General features: G+C 28.4%; 1 protein-coding gene across 1 annotated transcript in view; it reads right to left on the bottom strand.

Moving 5' to 3' along the window:
* LOC129913574 (calexcitin-1) overlaps positions 1 to 17,616 on the bottom strand; it is a 39,135-nt gene that overhangs the window by 13,262 nt on the left and 8,257 nt on the right. The gene's annotated exons all lie outside the window — the stretch shown is intronic.

Here is a 17,616-nt window from a genome sequence, read left to right as displayed (position 1 = left end):
TTCAACTATATATTATTGAATCTCATTGTTTGTTGGTTTCCTTCTTGGATGAAAGGGACAAGAGAGAGAGAGAGAAAAGGAGAATTTGATTTTTCCGCTAAAAAATAGTCTACTCGATTTTATACGACAATCGACAATGTAATTTAAATTGCATTTTTTTGGGTGTAAGGCGAGAGGAATCTAGAGTGAATGTAATACGGACACAATAAAGAAGAAAGAAGGCGGATATGGGACATGAGTTTTTGTATTCTTTTGCTTCTTCTTCAACAAAGTAGGACTAGTTGGGAAGGACCTATAGTAGAAGTCAATTTGTTTTGATAGCTTTTTATCTTGTAGATAAAGTTACTTTTGGTAAATGTTTGTTGAAGGTGGAATGTAGGTACTACCAGTACCAGTTGTTGGCAAACAAAATTGGAAAGAAGGTTTTGTGTACAAATTTGGTCAAGTTCAGTAAAGTAGTTTATAGAAATGTTTTTGTCAACAAAAATTGTGTTTTTTTATTTTTGCATTTGGGCACGTAAAAGTTTTTAACTTTTTTAACTTTTGGATGAGCCTTTAAGCTTAAGATGTTTTTTTTTTTTTAAACTTTGAAGAAGGGGGTGAAGGAGTTTAAGATCAACTTTGTAAAAGAAGTAGTATGAGAATCAACGGCTGAAACGCAAAAGAGCCGTGGAGTATGCCAGAATCCTTATGTATGTGAGTTTAATATTAACCAAAGTAGTTTATAGTGGAGGAATATACATACCTAGTATAGAATTGGAGCTTCTCTTTTGCAGTTTTTTTTAATCATAAATTGAGCTTAATATTTAAAACAATACACATACTCCAATGGAAATAATGAAAAATGTAAACACTTTGACAAATATAACGTATTTCAAATTGTCGTTGTTAATCACTCACTTAGCACGATCTTGATCTGAAATTAAAATGCGGTAGACTACTAATTAATAGTCAAAATTGAAACTTATTTAAGTTTTTTCTTGTGTTTCAATACTTTGACCCATTTTACTTCCTCTGTACTGTTGGGCATGTTTTGGTCTAGTGACAAACCCAAAATTAAGTTCATGGAGAAATCCAAAAAAGTAATTTTCCTCATATAGCCTGTCGTGTCGTTATGAGCGTTTGTGCATCTTGTGTACAAATTTACGGATCAAACAGATGGACGAATTTTCTTCAAATAAAGATGGTATTTAATAGAATTTAATTTTTTTACTTGCGATATAGGTACTATATATCGAGTTATGCATTCGTACAAAAAAAAAAGTTGAGATAACATTTTTCCATGACATTACGATGATGGTAGATAATGCCAAAAAAGTGGGTCCAGGAAGTCCGCCTGTTTGTCTGTCTGTCAGTCTGTCTATCTGTCTGTCTGTATAAGGAGCTACAGCCTAAACGGATGGACCGATTAATGTCAAAATAACGGCACTTGTCATATACCGATTTTAGTAAAATTGAAATATCTCTAAAACGGCTCTAACGATTTTGTTTAAAAAATTCAAATATTAGTTTTAAACTAAGGTCTATCTTTTAATGAAAATTTTTTTTTTTTTTTGAAAATCATTATTAACGGTACCTGCCATAGAACCGTTTTTTTTCAAATGCGATTATCTCCGAAACTGCTTATTCGATTTCAACGAAACTTTTTGTGAAGAAGCATTTATATAATTTTAATATAAAATAAAATTTCCAAAAATATAATATTTGAGTTTTTAAAAAAAATTTGAAATTTTTTTTTGGAAAAATCAAATTTTCGAAAACGGGACATTGAATTTTTTTGATATTTTGTTTTTAGATGTCGATTACTGATTTCTACAAAATGGCAAACCAATTTTATTTTAAAACTTTTTTTCCAAAAAATTAATTATAAAAAATTAGTTTTTTTTTTAAAAACGGCTCTAACGATTTTGAAAATTTTTTTTCTAAAAATGCATCAATCAAAACTGCATACTTGTTTTGGAGGGCAATTTGATTTCAGATTTTATTTTGTTTTTTTTTTTTTTAAACCAATTTTATTTTTTTTCCAAATTTCTATATAAAAAGTTTTAAAAATTTCGTGCGCCCCAGTCGTGCATTTTATTTTTTTAAGATCTCGATTAGAACATATAATATAATGCAATTTTCTCGAAAACGGTTTACCTATTTTGAAAAAAAAAAAATTATGTCTTTTTGATCTTTTGAAGAAAAAATCTAAATGTTCAAAAACCATTTTAACAGTACCATAAAACGGTTATTTTTGAAACTTTAGTATAAATCATTAGTAAAATTTTGAAAAAGCAAATTTTTTGGATAAAATAAATAAATTTCTGTTAAAAATGCAATTTTTGCAATTTTTCGAAGATAAAAATAAATCAATATTTTTTTTATATTTTTGATTTAAGATACCTATTCTTCAACCAATTAAAAATACCATTAACCACTAAAAAAATATAATAAATCAGTTCTATGGACCCTTCAAAATATATTTAATACAATCTCTATTTCGATAACGAGAAACAAAAAAAAAAATACACAGTTTAACGTATGGCTATTTTCGTTATCAGACATTTCTAATGTTCCAAAAAATATTATGTTTTGAAATAAAAATTTCTAAAATTCTAATTGTATGAAACAATTTGCATAAAAAACCATTAGTTTTGTAACACACTAAAATTTTTAAATATCATACATTTATCTTTACAATATTTTTGAGACTAAAATTATATTTAAAAAAAAAATAAACCGATCATGTTTCAGAAGTAAAAATAATGCTTTTTCAGACTGCGTATGCGCAAGGCAGTTTTTCAAAAGAAATAAAAAACTCATTTTTAATTTGTTTTTTATCGAATTCTCTCAAAAACATGACATGCAGCAGGAATTTTGACTTCGGATTCAGTTTTAAGCACACGGTCAAATTAAGAAAAACTAAAATTTTATTCGTGAGAGCGAATGCATAGCAAGAGAAATAGGCCCCAGATCTAAAACGGCCCATACGATCATGACATCAACACCAAAAATCAAAACGTTTTAATTAAAGACGTCCCTTACTTTGGCGGACACTTTGTGGCGGAATAAAAAAAAAATGTATCTCATTAATTGTAGCTAATTAAATGCTAATTTGTTGCGCAAACCAAAAATTTGTAGCTCTCATAGTTTTTGAATTATTGAATTTTCCGCTTGAATAAGTCTGAAGTTAGCGGACAAAATCTGAAATGATTGAAATTAATGAGTTTAGTTGACCTCCAAATTTGTAGCTTTTTAAATGCTTTTCAATTACATTAACTTGGTTTTTGTAGCTTGAACAGTTTTTTTTGTTATTCAAAATTCCGCTAAAATAAGACTGAAGTTAGCGGACGAAAGTAGGAAAATTAATATTTTTTTAATGCCCAAAATTAATGCTCAAAAATTAATTTTGTAGCTTCACCCAGTCATTTTTTATTTCAATATAAAGTTTCAGAAGTGCACTTCCGGTTTGATGAGGCCAGTGGAGACTTTTTTAAAAACTAACTTTTTTAAGTTTTTTCTTTTTCCATTAATTGTAGCTTTTTAATACATTATTTTTGATACAAACTCCAATTTTGTAGCTTAAACCGTTTTTGAAATATTCAAGATTTTGTTTTAAAAACATAGCTCAAAAGTAATCTTCTAAAATCCAAAAAAATGCGAAATTCAAGAATTTTTTTTGCACAAATTTTAAGTAACCTACACTAAGACGAAATCAAAAAACCTCGATTTTGTAGCTCGATTAGGTTTTTTTGTTATTCAATATTCCGCTAAAATAAGACTCAATTTCATATGATGTAAGGGTCAAAATTTTCAAAAAAGTAAAATTTTCAATTTTTTTTCTTTTCTAGAAATTGTAGCTTTGCAAAACAAAATTTGTTGCTCAAAAATTAATTTTTATAGCTTCACTCAGTCATTTTCTATTTCAATTTGAAGTTTAAAAAGTGCACTTCCTGTTCGCTGCACCAATGAACGAAATTTAAAAAAAGTCTTTTTAAACATTTTTCATGCTAACATCATAAAGAGTGAACTGTTTTTTTTTTTTTTTTGCTTAGTCATTACAAAACTACTTTTTAATTAATGACTTTCCAAGTAATTATTTAATTAAATTTATTTGATTAAATAAATTTGAGAATAATAAATGTTTTTCAACTGAATAAAAAGTCATTTGCAAGTTTAAAAATGTCAAATGTCAATGAGTTTTAGTATTGAATTCAGAAAATTTAAGCTGAATGTAATTTTCAACCTGATATCAGTGTTTTATTTTATTACTATTTTCGTATTTGAATGAAGTTGTTGACATTTCTTATTAAAAAAAAAGAAGAAACTTAAGAAAAAATTCATTAAATTTTCCAATTAAATAAAAAGTGTTCTTTTAACTTGAACTTGAATAAAGCTCTGTTTCCTTTCAAAAAACAATAAACGAAAAACTTTTAAGTTCTTGTTAATCACTTACCATACAAACATATTTCCAACTAAAGTATTCTTAGTTTAAAAAATTAAATACACATGAGATTTATTTTTCAAGTTTTATCAAGTGGCGTACACACTCCTTTCGACTGTTGTTGAATTTCATATAAAGTTTCCGAAGAAGAAGAATTAAATGGTGATAAGCGAGTAAGAAAAGTGTTTCAAATTTTGTTTCAAATTTGTACGTATTATTTATTCGACCTGGAGCAATTTTTTAAATTATTTGCTCCTGGTTATGAATGTTCATGAGCATTTTAAACAACAAGAAAACCAAATATGTGTACCATTCTTAATGATTTTTTTACTAACGCAACGAAATCGTCAAAAACAATTTGTTCACTATGGCGTATACGTGTTATTTTTCTGATTTTATTGTTGCACTTATCCAATAGACTAAATGAAGATAATCTTACAATGCTAACAGTTTTTTATTCATAAATTTTTAAACTACTACATTTTTCATTGAAATGGATTCAAGTTACACAAATAAGTCAACAAACTTTCAACATAAACAAAATTGTATTTTTTTTTTCATAATTTTCGTGATCGCCTTAAATTAGAACAATAAAACAGAATTTCTTAACTAAACAAATTCCCCATTTCTTTTATTCATTTCAGCAAAAATACAAACAATTTCTGCTAATGGTTAGCAATTATTACAGCTTGAGCTCTAGAAACCAAATCAAATTTCATTAGGTCTAACTACCAGGACTTATACATCTTGTACCACCTGGCAGAATAAACTTTACCAAAGAGAAATAATATTAAGCTTTCAATCAACCTACAATGCTACAGACCATTTAGTTTGAATCCATGTCACAGGGGAAGAAAAACGAGCTATCATTATTACAGAGTTTTGTATGATATTATAATTGATGCTCTTTTAGCTTTTGCCGTATATCCGTTTTTGTTAGCAATGAATTTTTTCCCCCTCTGTTTATATACCTTTATCCCTAAAAGCCTTTAGTTGGAACTGAAGCTCTGATACTAAATTAAGTTGACGAATTGTAATGTTATTTACCATGGATGAATGCACAGAAAGATTCTTTGTTATTCCGTTGACTGGTTAAGTCGTTGAGTTGGTTGGTTCTTGGTTATAATAAAAATATATAAAGGTTGTTGAATCTCCGGAAAATGGAATATTTTTTTTTTGTAGTTGCAAGCTGTGTGTGTTCGTTGAAATGAAATTTTGCCAACTGAATGATTTCAACAGGCGCTCACACTTAAATGCGTTATTTAAGGACATTTTTTTTTCCAAACAATGCGTCTTTTGAAAAATATAAAAAAAAACTTCTGGATTCAATGATTCTTCTTTTTTAAATAGCTTTAATATTTTTTTAACAAAAAAAAGAAGGGAGGGTTTTGAGAAATATAAACCCTTTTCCTTATCTTTGACACAAAAAAAATTCATCAAAAAATAAATTATCTGTGTAGGATTGATGTCCTATTTTAGAGTTTGAAGGTTGAATGAAATATTTCAGTTTTTATTGCTCTTTCGTGTTTGGTTTTTTGAAGTGAAAATTTAAGGTTTTTTTTGTTTTCTGGAAGCAAAAATTACTTTACAAGATTCCCTTGTTCTTTTGTAACCATTTTTCCATGAAAAAATATCGAAATTTTATCAAAAATGTATTAAAATTAAAAAAAAAAAAAAAACATAATACCAACTCTTAATTATGTTAAAATAAGCCAGTACTTATAAAATGAAAAACACATTATAATACTTTTTTTTAACATGACATAATTTAATAAATTTCAAGAATTAAGTCCTCTCCTCTCAAAATTAAGTTGAGATAAATTTCTCTCACATACTTCAGCGCCATTCCGTCATTCCGCATTTTATAATTTATATATATTTTATCTCATCACACCCGAGCCTGGAGGCCAAATTCAGCTTTTTGTTTGAATTGCCTGTTGGTGGAAATCTTGTGACTTGTGATGCTTAAAAGCAAATTAATTAGCGCAACCACTTTGAGTTTTTGCCATATATAAATATATGCAACGTCAAAGCACATTACCATCACACACAGTTTTTTGAAAAGTCTCTCTCTTCTTCTAAGTCGATATGGGATTTTCAAAGAATTTTCTGACAAATTCGTTGAAATACTTGTTGTTTTTTAACTTGACTGGTAAATATTTTCATATAAATGCAATAATTCTTATTTGACTTTGAAGTTTTTTATTTATTTTTTTTTTTTTTATTTTTCTTTGCAGTTAGAATCTCGTAATTTACGATGCGCAAAATTATGATAATTTTTGATGCATCCAATTTAATTTGGGAGGAATTCACAAGGAGAACCAACAGTTTGTGGGGGATGAAACTTGTGTCAAATTAAATATGAAAAATCTGTGTTGGGTGTCAAGTTGTCATTGATAACGCGAGAGTTTATCCCCCTTTCAGATTATTTTTTTTTTAATTTGAATTTTATGAGAGATTTTCTTGTTTGCATATTGTTTGCAAGATTATAGAAAAAAAAAAAAAAATAAAAAAAACACATCATAAATCACAGTAAGCTTGTGTTACTTTCTATGGATAACAAAAGACAAATATTATTATTTATGTTGTCGTTTTTTTAAATAATCACAGATGAATGATGCATCAATAAAGTGAAAAAATTGGAAGAAAAAATTGAATCTAAAATTAAAAAGTTTAACTTTAAGTCATACTGAGAAAGTTTCAAATTTGGATTAATTCTCCAACTTATGAAAATAAAATAAATGATTGAAGCTGATTCTTAACAACAACAAATTCTTTACCAAATTGATTTAAAAAAAAACTTAAACAGACAAAAAAAATGTGTTTATGTTTAATCTTCAATTTACAGGAACATTTGTTGAAGTTTTAATTCTTTTAAGTCTCTTTTCAACTTTTTGGGGGGTTGATATCGTTGTTTTTTTGCTATCAATTGCTTCTGAAATAACTTAGAGGGATTTCTCAATAATGTATTAGAAAGTAAGTTAACTCCTTGTAATGTGTATTCGATAAAATAAAAAATCGGATGGATAAAATGATTTTTTCAGTCTTATTAAAAGTACTCTGTTCACTATGGCGTATACGTATTATTTTTTTCTAAATTTATTGTAACATTCAATGCACTTCAATGTAATGTTATTTAAAATGTCAATTACTGATACCACGGGAATATATAAAATTCAAGCCAAATAAGCTTAGTTCAAGGATTATTGAATTTTAATATCGTTTTGTGTTTTCAAAAATATGGAAAAGTAATGTAAGTAATCTGATTGGAAATCTTTTCGGAAAGCAATTTTTACTCTGTAAATCTACATTATTAATTAAAATAAAAATGTTTTAAATGTCAAAATTACCTTTAAAGCCCTTCTTTTTTTGCAACTGATAAGCTAGTCATTTTATAATATTTTATTAGCAAAACAAGGAAAAATTACACAAGTAAGTATTTTGTATTGTTTTTATATTTCGAATAAAATCACTTGTAGAAAAAACAGGGCTTAAATTATTTATATTAAAAATGTTTATTTTATTAATTTTCTTTCTCCGGTACAGGTGATTCCTCTGAAAAGTACTTTTTAATCAGTCAAAGTCTTGATAAGTGCTATATTTCAGGAGTATAAAAGTAGATAAATTCTAGTAAAAGCAAAAACAATTTATTAATCACTTATCTACTCGTTATATTAAATTTTACCATCTTTCTTTATAATACCTTCGCTCGTTTTATAGTTTGTTTATACCTAATTATTTTCAAGTATTTCAAAATACAATAAGAAATGTCTACAAAATGACTTTTATTGTTTTTTTTTTATTGCTAATATTCAATTGAATTTCACGTTGATGGATTTTCAAATTAATATAGTTTGTAATTTTTTAGTTTTTTTTTTAGCCCAGACCACATATATTACATATATTTATCGTCAGGACGTCTTATTTCTAAAATAGGTGCACAAATTAAATAAATCGTCTGAGAACTAAAATTAGCGAACCAAACATTTTGAAAATTGTTGAAATTTTGCCGAAATTAAATGCATTTACGTAATTTTTCAATTACCTATGTGCAAAATTAAAAACAACAGAACATTTTTTTTTATATTATAAAAAAAAAAACTTTTTAACTTGACCTGAGGCAACATGAAAAGTAGAAGCCTTCTTTAAAAAAAATTTGATTTAAACGAAAAAATAGCTAGATACTCAACTCTGTTGTGATTTTCGCTCCGAAATTAATTCGTTAGAGAAATTGATTTTCTCACGGATTTAAAAATGGTATACCAAATTCGAATCGAAATGAAAACGTCAAAAAAACAAAAATATAGAAAATTCATAGTATTTTAGAACACCACAATTCGCAAGAATTAAAAAGGAATTGAAATGTGAGAGGCTTCTTTTTTAAAAACGAAAGTATTGCTTTAGTAAACGAAAATCAGAACATGGATGACTATTTTAAAAAATTATTTTGGTTTAAAAATTTGTACTACATATACAAATACTAATTTAAAAAACGTTTAAAACGAGTTTAAGCCCTAGTTTGTTCACAGTCGATTATCTTTTAATCAAGGATTATTCCATACAAAATTCCTTGATTAAAAGATAATCGAGTGTGAACAAACCGGCCCTAAATATTGTTCAAAATCATTTCTTTATGGTTCTGTCACATTGTATTTAAAGTGGAATGTTCTGGAATGATAATACATACATAAGTTGAACGAAAGCTTATCTTAATAATCTTTTTTTCATAACTGGACTACTTGAATAATGCGTTAATTTTTCGGGAAAACGGGTGAAGTTGAAAAAAAAAAAAACAAATAAATTATGTCTTGGATTCCACTCAAAAATTCACTAAATTATTATATTTTGAATAAAAAAAAAATTCCTTAAAAAAGTAATACATGTAGGTATTTTTAACATGAAGTCACTGAGTCATAATTTTTGCAAAACTATCTATGCTATGAATCACTACATTTTATCATATGAAATTTAGATTTTATTTATCTGTTATGTATTAATTTTGGAAAAAGAAAATGTTAATTTTTTTTTTAAATAAAAGTTATTATTTTTACAGAAATAAAATTCAAAATAAAATTCAAGAAACCATTATATTATGGAAAAAATTTTAAAAAATATGCAAATAGCGAAAATATTGATGAATGATGCATATTGAGATTCTTTTCTGTATTTTTTATTTAATTCTTTTTTGATAAAATCCTTTTCTTTAAAAAAAATAATATTTTTTAATCGATCTGTTTACTATCATATTTTTTTCAGAGTCGCTGTTTTCCCTCATCTTTTTAAGTGCGCATAAAAAACCCCACATTTTCCACGACTATTTACAACCTCAAAATTTCCATCAAAATAACCAACTTGATGTATTTAGTGTAAATTTATACGCTTGTTAAAATAACAATAACTTCACAAAACCAAACAAAAAACCCAAAAAATCATTAATTTCAAGAGAAAGGAGAGGAAAATACTTTGAATTTTCTGTGATTTAAAATTCTTCAAACGTCTCCACCAACTAGCTACTGTTTGTAGTAGGCCAGTCATTATGTCGGAAAAAACGGCTTAGAAATGCAAAATGAGCGAGGAAGCTAAATTTTGGATATGTTGTAGAGGATGCTTAAAAAAGCTTAACTTGAAGTTTTCGACCAAGATTTCCTATGAGCTTTTTCCGCCATTTTGAAAAAAAGGATAAAATTGGTTTTTTGACAATAACTCGGCTATCTGACGAGATGCGAAAATTTTACAAGGAGCTTTTTTGTAGCTTTTAACGAGTTCTACAATTCATGCATACACATTTTTTGTCTATCATGAACCGTTTTCGAGATATCGATTAAAAAAGTCAAAAATTTAGGACATGCCATTTGTTTTTTGACATTATCTATTTTTTGGTGATGAATATCGAAAAAATTATTAACATAAAATTTGTAGACCTTATTCAGACCTACAATTTCGTACTTTTATTTTTTTTTTTGGACAAAAATTACGACCTCCAGCTGGCCGCAAAGTCGCCAAGCAAACCGCTCGTTCGGTTGTAAAAAAAAAATTATTCATTTTTTTTTTTAATGTTTATATTATTATATCAGTAACACATACATACATACATAAATGTATGTATTTATTTAGTAAAAACATAATGAGAAGAAAATGGTAATGGTTTTTTTAACCCCAGTTTTATTAACCCAAATTTTTTAAATACAGTATACCAGCTCTTTGTGTTTGCAATTTGCTTCAATCTCTATATTATTTTATTTATCAAAATTGCAAACCGCAACTCATTAAACTTTTTTGAAAAAAAACATAACTTTACATATCCAAGATTTGTATGTATGAGCATTTAGGTATGTGAAGAAGATGCCTCTTTATTAGGGGTGGGTGATTAGAAAGATATACAGAATTTTATTGCTCTATTAAGGAGCATTGTTTTAGAAGCAGGTATCAATTAGCTGTGGGAAAATCCCATGCTACTTAATGATTGTCTTATTGTTTCATTCATGCGTTTTTAATTTTTGAAATTACTCAACCCTTTCTTATCACCATTTTTTGGGAATATCATAAAAATTGTGCAGGTCAGATTAGCATGTAATCGTACCTCCCCGCAATAAAAATTTAAATATATAAAGTATGTACTTATACCTGTGGTTTTCTGAATGGAGTTGAAGCTAAATTTTAAGCTATTTTTATAAGAAAACTTAGGTTTTTTTGTTTTGAAAAATCAATGTCTTCATCAATAATAGTTTGGAAATAGTTGGCGAAGATATCGATCTTCTGGTTTTACTTACTGGACTTGCACAGGATAAAAAAAATATATTTTTCCGCAAACCAGCAAAAGGAAATACGCCATCAAAGCTGTACTCCCAGAGCAGTTTCAAGCACGGTAAGTCAGTTCTTAAGAATATTCTTTTTATTCACGCTTTTAGCGGTTGCGATACGACATCGTCGTTTTACAACATGGGAAAACTTAAATTTATTAACACTCTCGAGAAGCATCCGGAACTAAGGTCATCGATAGAACTATTCAAACAAAAAAAGGTCGATCCGGATGCCTTAACTTGCGCAGGAGAGCAATTCCTAATTGCCCTATATGGCGGTGATAAGCAAGAAAAATCAATAAATATTTTGCGATTCCATCGTTTCGCAAAATCAATGCATATAAATAAAACGAATCACCTAACACTACTCCCACCAACGAGCAGCGCTGTCCGCCAGCACATATTCCGAACATATCTGCAGGTGCAAACCTGGCTCGGGTTTTTTAAAGATCCTCAGGAATGGGGTTGGCGACAAACTAATCACGGACTTGAACCAATTACCAGCACAGCCGAACCCGCACCTCCTGAACTTTTAAAACTTATTTCGTGCAAATGCAAAGGGAATTGTGGGGCTTCTTGTGGGTGTAGGAAAGCAGGAATTAGTTGCTCAGTTATTTGTCTGCATTGTAGTGGGCAATCATGCAATAACGTCACCAGAGTCGACATTTCGTTTGATGACGACGATGACAGAGATGATGATGACTATGCTTCGTACATATCAGCATCATTTCCAATGATTCAACCTATTTCACAAGTTGAGGAGTGTACGGACGACAAAGATCTTCAACCGGGACCATCAAAGCGACAAAAAAAATGAAAAAACGTCCACCCTTCGTTTTCTTGAGTAAAAAAAAAAAAAAAATTCATTTAATAAATTCCCGCTGGAGTTCGTAATTTTTGTCCAAAAAAAAAAAATAAAAGCACAAAATTGTAGGTCTGAATAAGGTCTACAAATTTTATGTTAATAATTTTTTCGATATTCATCACCAAAAAATAGATAATGTCAAAAAACAAATGGCATGTCCTAAATTTTTGACTTTTTTAATCGATATCTCGAAACCGGTTCATGATAGACAAAAAATGTGTATGCATGAATTGTAGAACTCGTTAAAAGCTACAAAAAAGCTCCTTGTAAAATTTTCGCATCTCGTCAGATAGCCGAGTTATTGTCAAAAAACCAATTTTATCCTTTTTTTCAAAATGGCGGAAAAAGCTCATAGGAAATCTTGGTCGAAAACTTCAAGTTAAGCTTTTTTAAGCATCCTCTACAACATATCCAAAATTTAGCTTCCTCGCTCATTTTGCATTTCCAAATGTATATAATGACTGGCCTATAGTGACTTAACCAAAAAAAAAAAAAAAATAACCTCCAACTTCCAAATGTAACTAATTTAACTTTCATGTTTGCAAAACTGAAAAACGTTAAAATTTGAATAAAATTTGCTCAGCCAGAGCGTTTGGTTTTTAATTTATGCAACAACTTACTTCCGGAGTTGGTAGGAGAATATAATTTTCTTTCTATACAAAAGAGACTTAGGTACTCTTTTGCTTTTCGTACCTATAACTCTTTTGTTAGCTTTTTGGTGAATTTTTTTTTATTTGAATAACCCCGGTAGTAACTTTTTTTCTTAAAAAAAAAAAAACATTGTCTTCACCAGAGACTAATATTCAAGCTTATTTACAACATCAGAGTTCACAGAAGAGTCTCTTTTGGAAGAAGACAAAAGGAATAAAAACAAAAAGAAGAAAGATTAAAATGTAATCATAATCAACAACAAGGGTAAAAGTTGAAAAGGATTAAATGCAACAAACGATTTTACACAGGAAATTCACTGATTTTCTGTTCTCTGTTCTTGGCTGGCAAAATAACCCTTCAATTGTGTAATATCAAGCTCTGAAATTATAATACGAAAGAAGCCAAATATCAAATTTTCATGAGCTCTCTCTTTTTTGCATGCCAAAAAACAAAAAGAAACTTTGAGCCATGATAAATTTACCTCCATTAAGGACCTTCCAACCCACTTCTCCCAAGCAAAATACAATGTAAATGACTATAGGAGTGTTATAGCAGCTCAATAAATCTTGAATATAAAATTGCGGTCCGTCGTCGTCGGTTGGAATCACTCCGAAATTGGCATTGTTCTCTGATTCCATTGTTTAATTGTGTTGTATGTATATTGTATATTTTTGTGCGGTTCCACTCTGAGCGCGGTTAAAACATGCAATTCGACAATTTTCCAATTAAAATTTGCATAACTCCGAGAGGGTGATAAATTTTTCTTGTTTTTTTCTTTTTGCCAAAGTGGCAGTGAATAATCAATCTTCTAACCGCAAATAGAACAAATTACCAAACCACAAACTACACTCTCCAGTAATTTCATTGAAACTTTCGCACACACAAAAAAAAACATCACGATAGAATTTAAGAGACTTGTTGAGGGTTATTTATCTTTGCGATGAATTTATTTAGTCCTTGAAAAGGATGTCTATTTGTAGGACAGGAATCCAAATTCAAAATCAGAGACAGATACCAATGTGATGTGGTTGTGGGACTTTCATGTCAAAAGTGGATAAGTTTTTTTTTTTTTTAAAGAGATAGAAGAGAAAATCAAAGCAAGGATTTTTACTATATAAAAAGTAATTATATGATATGGCAAAGTAAGATTAATTTTTCTCTTGTGTATGCGGATTGCCGACTGATGGGGAGATGCAAAAAAAAAACCCTCTTAGTCTGCATTGCATTAGGGTAAATTAAAAAAGGATAGAGAGGGTATTTAAGGGCCAAACAGTTCCATCTCCATTTTACTGCTGACCCCCTTTAAGCAACTATAACCTCTGATTAATTGATTGAAGCTATTTCAGTTGGGTCCTTTTTTTTTGTTGGTTGGTTGGGAATTGTTGGGACTAACTTCCAAGTCCACCTTTTCTCTAAATGGACTATAATAAATCTCTGTTCCAACTACTTTATACACATTTTTAGTAAGGACTTGTACGTGTGTGTATATAAATGATGGAATGGTAAATCAAACACTTTTTGGGGGATTATTTAATTTATGGGATATGTATACCGCAATTGAAGCACAGCCATCAGTAAAGGTGTATGAGTTAATTAAGGCAAAGCTTAAATGTTATTTGATGATGTTTCTCTCCCGGCCTAGAAAATAAATATAAAAAGAAAGGAAAAATAAGGAAGGAAAGATGATGATGATTGTTGTTGGAGGCAAGGAATAATTATAAACCCGAAACTTTGTACTAATTGAAAATGAAAAATTTTTCTTTTTTGATTTGTGTACACAAAAAATTAATTAACCTTAAGCCACCCTATTTTTTTGAAAAAAAACAACATTAATTATAATATTTAATTTTATATTAATATTAATTTTTTTCGGAAATATTATGCAAAGATGAAAGATAAAATTGACAAAGGATTTTTTTTTAAACTTTTTTTGTTGGAAATGTATAAAAAATGTGTTTGAATTTAAAACCACACAATTGTTTGAATAAATTACGAATGAATAAACAGAATAAAAACATTGCTGTAATTTTGAATGTAAATGACTTTTTATATTTGTTTAAATTAAGGCAACATATTAGAATGTGCGGTATATATGCAAAATAAAAAAAAAATAAAGTCAATAGTAATTAAGATTTGTGTGTTACATATCCGGATATTTACATCATTTTACAAATTCCTAAAATAACAGATGTTACAAAGCTAAACTTTCAGATTTGTTTACCATTTTATTTTAGTGTACCTATTGTAAAAGATAGAAAAAATGGAACAGATTTAGTATTTCCGTTGAAGAGTTTTACAAATAAATTATTGGCTTGAAGTACATTAGTTATGATGTTTTGAGAGCCTGTACACTAGGGTGTGTCACTTTTGTATGGCTGAAAAAAATTACCCGTATTTTGCAATGTAATAGTGGTCAAAAGTTTTATTAGGGTCTAAGGTAACTAAGGTAACGTCCATTGCCCATAATAATCTAAGACACTACCTACTTGTTTATTCTTTCCTACCTTTGAAGCTGAATAAAGAATTCCTGAAAAGAAAGCAGTTGCCATCCATCGTGCTTGAACAGCGCCACTTTTGAAAACGATAAACGGTACACGTGGTAGCTTGCCCATACAATCTAAGACACTACCCTGAGACTCCTTGTATTACTACAAAACCACTTTCATCGGCTTTGGGACAAAAACTCCTATTTGAGGCCTAGCGTACTATACTCGCCGATATTTTTATACATCAAACACATCTTTTTGTTTTTCCGGAGAGAGCTTATGACTTTCAACATAGTTTAATTCACAAATCAATTTTCTAAGAGCTTGTGAATTAAAAATTATTCCAATTCACAAGTCACAAATAGCTTATGAATTGAAAACTATTCTAATTCACAAGTCACAAATAGTTTACGAATTGAAAATTATTCCAATTCACAATTCAAAAATAGCTTAAGAATTAAATATTTTTTCAATTCATAATTCAAAACTAGCTTATGAATTAGATTGTTTATAATTCGGGAATTCTAAAGGGCTTCTGAATGAAGTACTTCTTGAATTCAAGATTCAAAAAAAGCTTATGAATTGAATATTATTCAATTCTCAAATCTAAAAAAGCTTATGGATTAAATATTTTTTAATTCACAAGTTAAAGAGTAGCTTATGACTAAGTGTTTTTTTAATTCATAAACTCGCAACCCTGCATAGGTTTAATAATATGTACAAAAAAAAAATTATAATATCGTTCGTCTTTGGCTCGCTCAAATCGGTTGAAGTTGTTAGGAAAAAAAAACGATTTTATATGAAAAAATGATTTTTTTTCTTCGCATATTATTTCGCAGCTTCTTTACTAAGTGTTCAATTCCAACAAATATAAGCTTAAAAGTTTTTTCTTATAAAGATATATATTTAATATATTTGTTTTTGTATTCAAACGGCGCAATTAAAAAAAACACATTTTTCCAAAATCTCTAAAAATTCAAATTTCTTCGATTTCTTTCTATGTTTTGAGCGAGCCAAAGATATTAATTAAAATGAAAATTGTAAACGCAGGATTTGTTTTTGATAAGTAATGCAACTTTAAAAAGCTATTACATTTGAAAATTCCATATTTTAGCATTTTGACACACCCTACTGCATACACATTGTAAGTGAAAAACGATCGTATTAATTACTTGAAAAAAAAAAATTTGAAAGTCAATTTTGTAAAAAGAAATTCGAAAACAATTGTTATCATGTTGTAAGAAATAATTCGCAACCAAAAAATTCAAAATATTTTTTTTTTTTTTTTTGAATTGCTTAAAAATACTAATATTTCAATACTAAAATACTACTACTCATAAATTTTAGGAAATTTAACCACAATTTGTCCATTAAATAGAAAAGCATTCTTTTTTTCGTTTTGACCTCCAAACGAAGTAGGTATGCCATTAAAATTCTGTATAGCAAAGAATTTTTACAATTTTTTTTTTAATTGTTATATAATTTTTTTTATTGAAATCTGGTGTTAAAAGTTAAAAAAAAAATAAAATAAAATAAAAAAGAAGAATTAATAGACACATAAGAATATTGTTTTAAAAAAAGGCATTCAAAAAATTGATTTTTCAAAAAAAAAAAAATAAAAAATCAGATTTCGTTTTTTATTCCATCAAAGATAGAGCGTCAGCCCAGTTAAATTTATTTTTTACAAGTTGCAAGAAAACATTTTTGATATGAGTTTACTTAGCTACTCAGAAAATGAGCTTATAGCCTGTTTTCACTACAGCCCAAATGAAGTAATTTCCTAAACTATCTCATTTAGAATGTCAAATCCTATAGGAAAAAAATTAAATTTGAAATTTGAACTCACCTAATTTGCGAAATTATCTCATTTGGGCTCTAGTGAAAACAAGCTATTATAATCAACTTAATTTAGACTAACTTTCAAATGTTATACTTCTCAAGTGAACATGGGTTTATGTTCAATCTTAGTTTGTAAGAAGTGTTATATGAGGGTTTTTTCTTATAGTATTTTCCCTTAAATGCATACAACCGCATACTTATTATTATAATATTCATAAATATAGTCATAAATTTAATGTCAAGAAAAAGTTTCTAAAACTGTAAATCGGTAAGTAAAGTAAAAATGCCTGTTAAATATTTTCGTGAGAGAAAGAATTAAAGTACACGTACCGTACATGTATCCTAAAGAGAACCATCAACTCTTAAGACGGTGAAGAAAAATGTTTAACTGGGACAAATAAAATTAGAAAAGTGTAGATTTAATTCACTAAATTGAATAAAAACACGTGCGGTCAGCAGTGGCGTAGATAGGGGGGGGGGGGGGTATCAGGGGGATATATCCCCCCCCCCCCATTGGGATCGATAATTGTGCAGTATAAACAGTCATGA

This window comes from Episyrphus balteatus, chromosome 3 (assembly GCF_945859705.1).
Source record: "Episyrphus balteatus chromosome 3, idEpiBalt1.1, whole genome shotgun sequence".
In the NCBI taxonomy this organism is placed as follows: domain Eukaryota; kingdom Metazoa; phylum Arthropoda; class Insecta; order Diptera; family Syrphidae; genus Episyrphus; species Episyrphus balteatus.
Note: the sequence above shows the minus strand (reverse complement) of the source record. Positions and strands in the feature narration are given on the sequence as shown.